A 9,678-nucleotide genomic window follows, 5' to 3' on the forward strand; every position below is an offset into this window, starting at 1 on the left:
CCAGAAGATCCACCTTCTTCCCTATCTTCTGAAGACATTTCACCAGTACTTTTGGATCGACGGAGCCCACCATGAGTGAAGGCAGCAATACCCTATATTCCATTGAGGGCTTTCTTCACCCGCTTCATGCAGGCATCGCAGTCTATGGAGACCTAAACCTAATCTAATATAACGTAAATCTAAATCTAGCGTAAATAAACGTAAATCTAACTAAAAATAAACCTAAATCTAATCTAATTTATTTTAAATAAACCTAAATCTAATTTAACGTAAGTCTACATCTAACCTAATCTTTAACGTCTTTTAGGATAGTTTCCTACGACGTTATAACTCTCTTCTTCTTGAGTGTGTGCGCGTGTGTGGATGTGTGTGCCAATAAAAAGAGATAAATGGTATAACCTTTCTATCACCCATGCCAAGTATGATAGATTGGTTATGCCATTTCCCTCTTGAATAATAGGTCTTGAGTTCAACTCCTCGTCGGCTAGATCTTTAGGTCTTTTAATTTTAATTAGTTTTCTACGACGTTAAATTAGTTTCTCTCTCTTTCTCTCTCAATGTGTGTGCGTTTTTTTGTTTATGCATGTTTTCTCTCTCTTTTCCTCTCTCAATGTGTGCGTTTTTTGTTTATGCATGTTCTCTCTCTTTTCCTCTCTCAATGTGTGCGTTTTTTGTTTATGCATGCTCTCTCTCTCTTTTCCTCTCTCAATGTGTGTGTGCATTCTTTGTTTATGTATGTGTGTGTGCGTTTTTGTTTATGTTTGTACTCTTTCTCTCTCTCTCTCTCTCTCTCTCTCTCTCTCTCTCTCTCTCTCTCTCTCTCTCAAAAACACTATGTGTGTGTGTGTGTGTGTGTGAGAGAGAGAGAGAGAGGGAGAGAGAAAGAGGGGAAGGGAACATGAGAGTGAGGAGAGGGAAGGAGCATACCTGGCTCTCCTTCCTCTCCTCGTGTGTGTGTGTGTGTGTGTGTGTGTGTGTGTGTGTGTGTGTGTGTGTGGAGAAGAAAGAGAGAGAGAGAGAGAGAGAGAGAGAGAGAGAGAGAGGGAGAGCGTTACCTGCTCCTTGCTTGAGGGCGCCGAAAAACTCAGATCTGAGATCTGAGTTTTTGGGCGCTCTCTGTTATTTTTTTTAGCCCAGCCGGCGTCGCTATGAGCGTCGCAAATTTACTTGTAAATTTGCGACGCTCATAGCGACGCCGGGATTTATTTTTTTTGAGCGTTGCTGTGTGAGCATCGTTAATATGAATAGCCTCTTGTAGTGTGTGTGTGCTATCTCTTACTCTAATCTCTCTAATAGATTAGGAAGATTCAACTAGCTATGTGTGTATGTGTGCTATCTCTTACTCTAATCTCTCTAATAGATTAGTAAGATTCAATTAGCTTTAAGAAGGATATGTGTGTATGTGTGCTATCTCTTACTCTAATCTCTCTAATAGATTAGTAAGATTCAATTAGCTTTAAGAAGAATATGTGTGTGTGTGTGTGCGCGCGCTAGCTTTTACTCTAATCTCTCTAATAGATTAGTAAGATTCAATTAGCTATGTGTGTATGTGTGCTATCTCTTACTCTAATCTCTCTAATAGATTAGTAAGATTCAATTAGCTTTAAGAAGGATATGTGTGTATGTGTGCTATCTCTTACTTTAATCTCTCTAATACATTAGTAAGATTCAATTAGCTTTAAGAAGGATATGTGTGTGTGTGTGCTATCTTTTACTCTAATCTCTCTAATAGATTAGTAAGATTCAATTAGCTATGTGTGTGTGTGTGCTATCTCTTACTCTAATCTCTCTAATGGGTTAGTAAGAGCCAATTAGCTTTAAGAAAAGGATGTGTGTGTGTTCTCTTTTACTCTAATCTTCTAACGGATTAGTAAGATTCAATCAACTTTAGGAAAGATGTGTGTGTATGTTTTCTCTTACTCTAATCTCTCTAAGTATACCTACTCTCTCTAGTTAGTACATCTTCACTATTAACTTATGCATAGTTAATTGAAAGTTAATACATAAGAGAAATCATCATATTCTTATTATACATGATGAAATTCTCATTCACCAATTTTATTGTCAATTAGATTAAGTAGAATTTTGAATAATACTAAAAATTGGTTTAGTTGAAGTATAGAAATGAAAGTTAGAAATGGATTAGAAATGTCATGCATAAAAGTAATGCAGTCCTAAACTTTCACTCGTAGTTTACACACTTAATTTTTGATTAATTACGATTAGAAAATATTTTATGTATAGAAATTAGATGTAGAATAACAACACTAAGTGTGAATCCGAGTTGGCGAGGGTTCAAATTACAAACTCTCTTTGGAAACAAGGAGATTACTAGGAAAATTGACCAATTTAAAGTTCTAAGTGTATAACATAAGTGTAGTACAAAAAAATGGCTCCAAAGCATGCTCTAACCCAAGGCGCTAATGATCATGAAGCTAGTACAAGTAACGGTGGAACTCCTGCGGAACATGTTATGTCTCCACCAATCGGATCAATTGGAGCTATGGTACAGGTTAGTATTGCAGTTTCAAGTTATGCATCATTGCATATGCGAGACCATAGAAATATAATATTTACCTTATGAAAAGAAAACACGGACCGAAACTACGGGGCTTAACCCCAAGAAACTCGGCATATGTTTGACAAGTAGGAAAGATTGTCTAGTTAAACTGGTTGCTAGAGGAAAGAATGTTTGTCCAAAACCTTCGGTAGGGTTTCTCTCAAGTCTCTCTACTTATTAGCGTTGGTATTATGTGGCAGTTGCCGAGGCGTGAGATGATGCCCAGGATGGCGCTGCTGATGTTGTGGTGGAAGTACACCCAGATTAGCCCAGCTGGATACTGCAGTTTTGTTTTGCCATGGCGTGAGGATGACGCCCAGATTGGCACCGTTGTTGCTGTGGAGGGAGTACGTCCAGATTAGCACAACGAGTACTTGTCGAGCAGTATGGGATGCTCATGAGGACAAGGGTTTTTATAAATAATGTATATACCGATCGGACATAATAGCACCAGTAGATATTCTTAAGTGAACCTAATCCAAGGGTTGTTGGTTTAAAATTGGACGACTTCTTGTTTGACTATTGTTTGTAATACTGTTTGAAGGGCTATTTTAACGAACCAGTATCATAAATAAAGTAAAGGAACATGTATGTTTAAACAATGTGGTAGTAATTAGATAACAAAAGAAGGGTGAGTGTGGTGTGGAAAGTGGGAGAATGATACCCCGATGGTATCATTCTATGGACGGGTGGAACCGATGAGTCGGGTAACTTTCCAACGCTAGAAATGTTTTTTAGTAGTCATAAATCTTAAAAGAGACAAACCTTGGCGGCTGTGCTTCTGAAACATGGGAAGAAAATCGCACAGGTTGGTCACTCTAAGATTTATACTTTTAGGTATAATTGATTGTAGATAGTTTTTAGATAGGGTTATGGTGGTCACGCTCCGCCATAGCGAGATAGGACCAATTCTTCACTAACGGTTCATGCCCGTGGCTACGTAGTAGCTAAGGCAATGTCCGTTGGTTTTTCCTTCTCAGGATTGGAGACCTATCAAAGGTACTCCGCTCCTCTCAACAAGGGGCAGGGACCTCACAGTACTGGTATCATACATGTTGGAGATTATAGTATAAGTACAATAATAGTACAAACATGATGGCAAAATCCCTTTCTCTGACTCTGCCTTTAACTGTAAACTAAACTGTGTTTGAAACCAGTCACTTCTCAATATCATACCGGTATCATACAAGTCCCTCTCCCTCCCTCTCTCTCTCTCTCTCTCTCTCTGTCACTTCTCAGTATCATACCAATCACTTCTCAGTATCATACCGGTATCATACCAGTAACTTCTCAGTATCATACCGGTATCAGACTCTCTCTCTCTCTCTCTCTGTCTCTCTCGCTTGTAAATGTATTATACATGAATTTTAATACATTGATTGACAAGAAGACTGAGTAATTCTCCATTTACATCCATCGACAAAAGTCACCCACTTCACAGACTTTATGAAGCTTTTGTTTTATATAAAAAATCTGTTCCTTTGTTCTAGAAAAAGGCAATCCTCCATTTCCAATAAAAATGACGCACATTGGTGTCATCAAGTTGTCCGTCTTCACAAATTACAGTCCTCTTTGTATACTCAATTATGTCCTTATAGATCAACCAATGTGTCAGTCAGTTTATGACAGTGGTTGACAGAAAACAGGCGCGCACTTCTTTAGACTACTTTTCTAGCTTGGGAAAAACAAGAAATGACCCCAATGAAATAAACATTAGCTTATATTCAGAATCATCAAAGATAAGTGTGTCAGGTGGTAGGTCAGGAAATTTTTTTAGATTCTTGTGGAACACCGGTTTATCTGTCACGCCCATTTTAAAAGGGGCCCTTGTGCACTGCGGCTGACTTACCACTCTATTGAATCTTTTGTGGTGGTCTGGGAACACTGTCGCTAGCGTGCGTTTGAGCTTCTCAAACTCGCAGCAGCTCCATATCCACACTTTGAACCATCTGAAACAAAAATTCAGAAACACTTCTGCATCTGGCCTTACCCAAAACTGTGTATCCCCTTCAACAACAGACCGCATTTCTGGCCAGTAGGGCAATTCTTCACCATATTTTACATCAAATTTCTTGAGCAGTAAGCCATTAAGGTCCAAAATGAGAACCCTACGCTGGACACTCAACGGAGGTGGTGGCCTTGGCCATATCAATGGGATTCTTTTACACAGTCTATACCATAGAGGAAACACGAGCACTGGAGGAGACAACACCCAATTCCATATTGCACGAATGTCAGCCCTGCCATTCTACTTGTCAGCCCTGAACCTATCTGCAAGGCGCCATTATTCAACTGAAAACATATCTGCAAATGCAAAATTACACAAGACTCAAATTTAAATATGCAATTAGGACATATCTACATATTGAAATCATACAATAAAAATACACAATGTTCAAAAATTAGGCACAAGATGAAAGAGACGTCGAATGGGAAAGAAAGTTATATTAATTTCAAAAGTGGTTATATAAAAAGAAACATAGGGGGGGCAAACTATAATCTTTTGCAGCTCTGGGTTTAGGGTCAGAACTTGTGCCAGTATTCTGCATCTCCTTAGTGTTGTCCATCTCCTCTTCTGGCTGCCCCTGGGTCTCTTCCTCTTCCTTGATTTTTTGCTCCATTTCAGGCTTCTCATCTACAGTCTTCTCGATTTTTTCTTTTTTGCCTTTCTCATATGTTGAGCAAGGGTCTCCTCGGGACTTCCCTCCAGCCTGACATTTACCAGACCATCAGCTTTATAAAGCTGTGTAGCAAAAGATCACTTATTAGAACCTTAATCAATGAAAAAACTTACTCTTGCCATGTTGGCCTCGTTTTCTTGGGGTCTTTGATCTTGTCACCCGCAAGCCAGTGTCTAGCAACACATCGTCTTCCTCATTCTAGGTTTTTCCTTCAGCACCAGTCGTACTCTGCTCCTTTACCTCAAAGTTTTGTTCTTCTTCTGTTGTTTCCAAAACACGTTTCTCAACATTACCAGGGACACTTTCATCAAGCAAAACCTCCACAGTGTCTTGTATGCAGGCGTCACTGCATCGTTCCCTGTGTCTTTACCGGCAGTAGTTCTGAAGCAGCTTGACTCTGAAAAAACATCAGAGAAGACAAAAATCAACCACCTGATTAAAACAATGGTGTGTTTCTTACTCGTTGAAACAATTTTCTCACCTGTTATTGGGCATGGTTCAACTAGATTCTTCTTTAGAAGGGATTGTTCTTCTGCAAAAATAACTCTGGGGAAATCCTTTAGCAGGTACTTTCCTTTCTCATCCAAGTGAGCATAGCAGAATGCATGGTATGCATGTTAACAAGGCAATAGAACAACATGGCTTGAGAGATTGTGATCATGAATTTTTACACCACAAGCATTGCACACATCAATGAGAACAACACTATGTCCAGGAGCTGAAACTCGTGCAGGCAAGACTATGGTTTCAAGTAGCATTGGTTGACTAATCATGTCTGCCACAAACGTGACACAGAGACCAAAGTTTTCCTCACGCTCCAAGAATTTGGATAATTCTTCCTATAGGAAAGAGACCTCTGTTATCAGACAATGTCAAATAGGTATAAAATTGGTATGAATGCTTGAAGATCGGTATAATAATGTTATCATACCGGTATGATGTTATCCCACCGGTATGATGTTATTATACTGGATAGTATAACATCATACTGGTAGGATAACATTATACCAGAAGGATGACATCAAACCGGTTGGATTTTATCATACCGTTAGGGTGTAATCATACCGGTCGGATCTAACCATACCGGTCGGATGTAACCATACTGGTAGGATATAATCATACCGGTAGGATATAACCATAACGGTAAGATGTAAGCATACCGGTAAGATGTAATCATACCGGTAGGATATAATCATACCGGTAGGATGTAATCATACCGGTAGGATATAATCCTACCGGTATGATAACATCCTACCGGTATTGTCATCTACCCTTACCGAATTGATGTTATTGTCGTACTATAATGTTTTTTTATTATTCGGTTTTGTGGTACCACATTCTATCCATCTTGGTATAATAGAGCCATAATACCGGTATTATAAAACTTATAATACCATTTTCACTATTAGAGTTTCAGTACAATATGGTTATTATAATCATACCGTTACTTTAGTGTTAAACCACTGTTTTGTTTTGTTACTATATCGGTATTATTTTGTTGTTATACATGTATTATGTTGCTTTCATACCGTTATTGTGATCATTGATAGAACTTATAGTAACATGTTCACCAATAGAATACCAATACCGGTATTGCAACCGTTACTTTGCAGGTATGTTACCATTATTTATAGTAATCAATCTACTTTATAGGTATTATTGTGTAATCATTCCGCATCAGTATATAGACTATAGTATATTGTACATCCAAACCAGTACTTTGCAGGTATTATACTACAATCAGATGGAGTTAAAAGCATACATGTGCCTGATGTAGGGTGGCTTTTGCTTGGTCAAAATTTTCTTGGAGGCTATCAAGCAAGCCTGTTGGTACATTGGCATCTTCAGGGAAGTGCATTCGGATGGTGTCAAGGGCACCCTCGCAACGGTGCACATCAGCAACAGATTTGACCATAGAATCCTTAGCCTTCTGACACTCGACTGATACATTGTCATGAGGTTTTCTAACCTCAACAAGTAGTTCTTTCAAGGAAGTGGATACTTCAACACTAAACGCAAACTAAGTAGTCGCAAAAATCCCACTTCCGGCTAGTGTACTTCCGGATGGGGTATTTACTAACAAGATGGCAGAACCACTTGGGGTTCCTGTGGATACTTGGGAAGTCTCTAACTTCCATTGTTCTCTTTTCCTATCTAAGTGACATTCATTGGTCGCATTCTTCACCACCTCAGATGCAAACTCGGCCCACTTTACCGGACCTGTGCATACGAAATAAACATATTGACGTGCAAACTTGACTCCCAGAAGATAGTTTGGTGGTTTGGATTGATACACCTGCTTGTAGAGCTGGTAGAGTGCCTTGTAGTGATCCGGCCTTGCTGTTTTTATCGGCACTTTTTTCTCCTTTCCTGGAAGACACGTGAAAAATTTCATCCAATCCGATATGGGCACATCTGCATCTATCAACTTCCTAACATCTTTCCTCTCAATACTTAACCCATATTCCCTGTGAAAATCCTCCTTTGTCGTGCAAAATGCCTTTAATGGCACCTCCACATCCTTGGGGTGAACAAAGCGGCTGATTTTGGGAGGAGGCTGTAGCTTCTGTCTTTGAAAAGAATAAATCCATATTCATTACTCAATATATCCACACCTCAATACTCTACTACACATACAAGTCCGTTGTACACAACACAGAGAGAGAGAGAGAGAGGTGACATACCTTCATGGGAGAATGTTGGGTCTTTGTGGGGGAGACGTGTCGGGCTGGATTCCTTGGACTCTTTCTTAGGTTGCTATCCATAGTAAAGGATAATAAGCGTACACAGGGGGTGGTAGAGTGAGCTGAGAAAGGTGCAGAAGGAGAAAGGCACAGAGATATGGAGAAGTACAGTCATGCAAACATTCGACTGAACATTCATCTAACATGGGCTCCACACGTGTTTTTGAATCCTCCACACGATTATTAAGATTTTGTATCCTCCACACGATTATTTAATTCAAATAATTCTTGCCCATAACACCAGTTTCATACCCCCTAAATTTTAAGCCTCCAAAAGCAACTTTTAACCGGTTAAAACCGGGCCACCTATTCATGCATCCACCCTTAAAACATGGCCTTAATTAATCATCCACTACATCATCCTCTGCTAGTTTCATAGCCATGATGCGGTCTATGTGGAGTTCTAGTTCATCAAAATTAGCGTAGGGATCAAAACAATCATCCTCATCATCATTCTCTTCTTCTAGCTCTTCATCCTCTTCTTCATCTTCCATGTAGGTTTGCTCTTCTTCATCGACATCATTCTCATTCGCTTCCTCAAGTAGCCATGCTGGAAGTTCTTCACCTTCTATTTATGCTTCATCATCATCGTTGTGTTTGTCCATAGTGGTTCCTATGTTCGCTGCATCATCTGGTATACATCTTGCTCTTGGCGTGACTTGTATGACAAACCAATACCTTCGTTTGTAACACTTGGAAGATAGATCACTTGCTCACAACTTTTTGGAGAGATGCAGATATTATTTGTGCCCGTATAAAATCTTGTAGAGTCCACCATGTAGATACTGTTTTCATGTCTGGCAAACCACTTCACATCAAACACATACTTTTGAAAAGTTCAAAAATCTACTCAGTAGATTCTTTGAATAACTCCACAATATCTATTTTCCATATCATTTGGAGTTTGCGCATCAAAATTGTCCAACACTCCACTATCATTTGTCGTTCATTTTTTGTCTACATCATTAGCTCGAAAGTGCCTTCTTTCATGCCACATCGAGTTGAACATTGTTGCCTATTGAAAGTAGAACCCGTTTGAGTATATGTAGCTATATACTTATACTTCATATTGTGCATAATGATTTTAATTAGCAATTACCTTTGGTAGACAACCTCGCGATACTCCCACTCCTCATTGCTAACATTCTCACCATCAGCTTTAGCTTTAGTCTAAATTTTTCATGCAACCAATCGGGCTTTATAAGTTTTGGAAACATGGCAAGGTACGATGGGTAAACCACATTGCGATTTCTTCTGCGAGAGTGTATTTCCCTATATGCTTCTCGATCTTCTTCACACTTTCTTTTCAATTCTGTATATAGATCTACCCAATTTTGCATCACTGGTGCATCAAGGACAAGGTAGTTGCTTATTGCATCACGTATGTGCCTTTCCATAAGCTTTATCTTTCCCTTCCCATTCGGCATATGAGAATGAATCCTTGGATATTCTTTATCAGTCCATAAGCGTGGTATCGTTTCATCCACTATATCCAGGTACTCAGAGATGTACACAAATGACTCTTGAACAATCCATCCTTCAGCCATGCTAGCCTCTGATGATTGTGAGAGTAGCCTCAAGAAGTCCTTGAGTGTCTTAAGAAAACACTCAAGGAAGAACATCCAGCGGTAATGGACCACTCCACAAATATCTACCTCATGCACAAGATGCAGTATAAATGGAGTTGGCTCAC

At 39.3% G+C, this 9,678-nt stretch overlaps 2 pseudogenes; both read right to left on the reverse strand.

Annotated features, from left to right (window-relative positions):
• Window positions 1–5,013: 5,013 nt before the first annotated feature.
• LOC147437239 (uncharacterized) lies at window positions 5,014–6,285 on the reverse strand (annotated as a pseudogene).
• A 2,041-nt stretch (window positions 6,286–8,326) lies between these two features.
• On the reverse strand, window positions 8,327–8,590 carry LOC147437240 (uncharacterized; annotated as a pseudogene).
• Between the last annotated feature and the right edge of the window lie 1,088 nt (window positions 8,591–9,678).

Source organism: Adiantum capillus-veneris, chromosome 17 (genome assembly GCF_014529385.1).
Source record: "Adiantum capillus-veneris isolate H3 chromosome 17, ASM1452938v2, whole genome shotgun sequence".
In the NCBI taxonomy this organism is placed as follows: domain Eukaryota; kingdom Viridiplantae; phylum Streptophyta; class Polypodiopsida; order Polypodiales; family Pteridaceae; genus Adiantum; species Adiantum capillus-veneris.